Source organism: Pavona decussata, unplaced genomic scaffold, assembly GCF_977016875.1.
Source record: "Pavona decussata unplaced genomic scaffold, jaPavDecu1.1 SCAFFOLD_602, whole genome shotgun sequence".
NCBI lineage: Eukaryota > Metazoa > Cnidaria > Anthozoa > Scleractinia > Agariciidae > Pavona > Pavona decussata.
In genome coordinates this window covers 5790203-5794755 of record NW_028145860.1, presented here as the reverse complement: position 1 = coordinate 5794755, position 4553 = coordinate 5790203, and positions in this window count along the sequence as shown.

Sequence of the window (4553 nt, the reverse complement as noted above, 5' to 3'; positions counted from 1 at the left end):
AGTCATTTGTCAGCTATTCAAGCTTGCTATACATAACAAACAATGACTCAAGCCACTATTGACACTTTGCTCGCATCTCATTGGCTGCCCGGCAAATGGGTTGCGTATCACGGCCAATCAGCTTTGACAACTATAGAAACGCGCGCGTAAAAATAGAAATAACATTGAAAATTACCTCAAGGGGAAAATACCCAAAATATCAATGGAAGGCCTGTAGTAATGCTACGTTGCCATGGCAATTAAGTGACAGATATTTCACTTGGTTGGCATTTTGCTATAATATGACGCGGTAAATCATTGACGGACCTGAGACAACACCGTATAAATTAATGACCTTTTAAGCAATGATATTGTAAACTTACGGTAATTTATGCAACAGGTACCACGCTTAAATACAATAACATCAGAGTTAAATTTAAAGACGCCGCGGCTTAGCTTTTAAAAAGCATTATTGAAAATTATCAACATGAGCAGGTTTCTTTGTCTCGGGGTAAAGATTGGAGTATTGATTTTCAACGTTAAAAAGCTCCATTGTCGAGTTTCAACAGGATTGTTTTACAACGTGCTTCTAGAAAAACAAACCACTTCATCTTCATTGGCACCAAGAAACTGTGACTTGAAAATATTTTTTACGTACGTGATGTCTAGTTTTTGCGCAAAATTACTTATTATTGCGTTCAGCGAGAGCTTTGTTTTTCAGTTTTTAATAAATCAACCTAAACTATTACGTAAACGCGAAGTTTATTCAGCCGAGCTAAGCAGTACATCCCAAGACTTCCGGAAACTTCTCGAATAATTACATCGCCATATTCCCCAAATATTAGGTTGACAAAGAGTTTTTGCCTTTTTTTTGTTGCCAGATTGGAATTTTCCGAATCAAACGTTTCGCTGAAAGTAAATTCTTCCTGGTTGAAGTCATCCACTTTATTTTGAATTTGCATACATTATGATTCACACACAAAGTGAAATATTTTGAACCGTAGACAATAGCTTTGCTAGTCTCTTTTCAACAAGTAAGTCGAGGTATTGTTTATATCTAAAACCTCGAAAGCGTGACTCAAAGTCTCTGGAAAATAGCTCCCTTCTCAACTTTGTCCTCTATATTAATTTTCAAACGTGTTTACCGGAGCTGTATTTATCTTCACAACTATTCACTTTATATTTATTATAATTTATGCTTCCAGGTGTTACCGGTTTTAACTGCACTCCTTTCCACAGAAAAATAATTAACGTCGTTAAATCGAGATGTCGTCATGGAGCAGCTGAAAAAAGGCTAATTTGAAATCCGCTGAAATTTCTATTCAAATAATCAGCGGCGAAAACAAAAGCAAACTCTATGTCCGAGTTATTGGATTCCCATCATGAGTGTCTTACCACTACACCAAGGTAGGCATCTGCAGTGAAAGTCTCTCTTCCAATTTTAAGTAAGAAAGAAAGAAAGCAAGGAAGGAAGAAAGAACCAGACTAGTCGATACGATATTAAGTTTGATTAAAAACTGTTGACCAACATGCTAAGCATTTTTTCGATGGGCCCAAACGTTCAAACATTGTTGTGCTATTTTGGACGAGCAAAATTTTGGCCGCCATTAGCTTAAACATTTAACCAGGAAATTGTTATTAGTCAGAACAGGCTAAAGAGTTGGAGAATAACTGACTTAGGATATAAGCCTTTTCAAACGTGTTTGTTAGCCTCAATACTTAGGCGTCGTCCTCTTTCTTTATGGCCCAAAATTTGGCCACGGAAAAACTACTGGTAGAAAATAAGGCTAACATCACCCCCCGTAAAGTATCCTATGTATATGTTGATCGTAAGCGCCACATGTTGTGTTACATTTTTGTTTTTCTTAAAATGAAAGTTGTGATAGTTTGACATATGAGATTGATTTGGGGTAGTATTCTTAATATAAAAATAAAATATTTCTTGTCATGAAAGGTGTTAAATTTATAACTGGTCCCATGACCAGAATAGGAGCCCCTTAATTTTTTAAAGATGTATGAATAGCATCTTGTGTTGAAATCAACTTTTGTAAGCTAATCAAGTAAATATTTAAAATATGCTTTTAGCATTGTTCACAATAAATTTTAGGAGAATTTTCAAACATTTAAGAAGACACCCTACTACATGGCGATCATACGAATCCTTATAATTTCAAACTATGCAAATCCTTATACTATAAACCTTACATATCCTTATACTTGCTTACGTTTTTTGAAAACGCAGTTAAACAATCCTTCCAAACCTATAACGATCGGCAATTTTGATGTGTTCAGTTTCTGTTTCAAGTATTATCCGTATTTCAAATAATTGCCTTAGGGGCGTAGGTCACGTGACTTCTTAGTGGGTCATATGCTCGCGAATTAGATCGAAAAACATCGAATATCGAGCTATTCGAGCGGCTAAATTACTCGAAAACTCACCATTCAACATATAACGAGCATTTTAGGATTTGACTTATCATGAGCAGTGACGTACACTTGCAGACAAAATGTGACAATATTTTGCATTTTCAAAATGGGCAAGGTCTGGCAAAACATGACATTTTCGATCCTTGACAGTGAAACGTTCCCCTTACAGATTTCCGTTTTCTTTTGCATAAAGTTGTTTATAACCACTTTTGAAATCCTGAAATATTGAAAAATGTGTCTCAAACGTGCCTTTTACAGTCCATTCTCCCGTCGAGAACACGATCATTATCGGTATGACACTTGACAAATACCGAGGACAACACAACGCATAAAGGCTCTGAATACTTTTTCCTGTTTTCGAGTTAAGAGTACTTCGCTCTAAAAAACCTACAGACTGAACTTGAACTTGAACTTGAACTTGACGTTTATTTCCTTTTTGCCTAATATATTTACAATTAATTCATTGTTTAATGTATGGCGAGGTGACCTCTAGAAACCACCAGGCTTATAATTAAGGCCACCTCGTACCTAACAATGTATGCTTACATAGTTTGTACAACAAGCTAAAGGTGCGGCTTTGCCAATTCAGTAATTATTTTACTAATAACTCTAGCAGTTTATTCTTTAAGTTGGGAAAACTTGTCAGAGAAGTGATTGTAACAGGAAAGAAATTCCTTGGTAAAGAATTGTGAATTTTCTCAGATTAGTTCGGCTATGATGCACGCTATAGTTGTTGGCAGTTCTGGTGTTATAGCCATGAATTTGACTGTTTGTAAAAAACAAGTTGAAAAACAAAGGAGGCAAAAGGTTGTTATGATAACAGCACATAAATTTCGCTATTTGAACGTGTTGATTTGATAAATGTCTAAAATCTTTTAATTTGGAGAATAAAGGAGCAGAATGTGCTCTATAGTCTGAATTGGTAATAGCTCGCACAGCCCGTTTTTGCAAACAATAAATTCTATTCTGTGCCGTTTTGTCTGAAGTTTTGTCTAGTTTGGGTGCTTCTCTTTCGAACTCTGAGTGCTTCGTTTTCGAGTTTCACCGTCTTCGATATTTGTTATATTCGTTTTCGAGTGCTTCCAGTCTACCGTGTGTATGACCTTCGTTTCCACTTTCGAACGGTGATCAGACCAAGTTTTACAAGGGCTCTTATTTCTTCTTATCTCGATCGTCACTCGATAAACGAATTTTTCCTTTCGCTTCTTCCACGTAAATGCGTAAATGGTTACCAAGTGAAATGAAAATATATATAGCTGATCGCAGGTTACTTTCAAAGTTACTCGACTGAATACCCGCGTTGGAAAGGCCAGCTTTCTTCAGAAGCTCATTACAGACTCCGAACTTGATCGTTTAACGAAATGGCCGAGCAGATATCGTGGCTTGATGGAGAGAGCAAAATCGACGGCGAGATAGAGAAAATTTGCCCAGGAAGACACATTGGAGAAAAGCAATGGAGGCCTGAATGGAACGATATGTACTTGACGCCTACAAACAAACACTGCTATGATTACATCTCCGACTAAGAGTGCATTTTCAACCATCCTATTGAACATGTTGACCAGCAACGCTGGAAGAATCTCCAAGAAGCCAAAAAACAAGGAACGAAAGTACCCATCATTTTGAATATAGCTCATTTCACAAACGGAGATGGTGCCGAAGAGATCTATATGTACCGCCGCTTCACTGGTGGAACAAAGAAAATTAATGAAGACGCAAAACTCGATGTCCGAACGAAGCTATCCTGGTGGAGTCCTATTTTTACAAAAGAAGAGAAAAACAACGTGCGTGTCCATCTTGGAAAGGTTTTACAACCTTTTCTTGGCGAAGAAGATGACCAAGATGCATTACAGAAACAGTTTGCCACCTCCCCCCGTTTCTGCCAAATCCCTTGCGAAGAGAAAACATTTTATTCGCCTATGGGATAGACGATTTGTGTACAAATTATGACAACCTGGTCGGCGGTGATGTGCAGCACAAAATATTAGGAACGTTTGCTTACAAACAGGAGATAATACATACCGTTCTTGTTTGCAGCCAAGCGTACGGCGATGGTCACTTTGTAGCATATCCTAATGTGCCAACACCAGATATTTCCAATGAAGCTGTAATTACACGTGATCATAATGGCAACTGGCTTTGGAGAC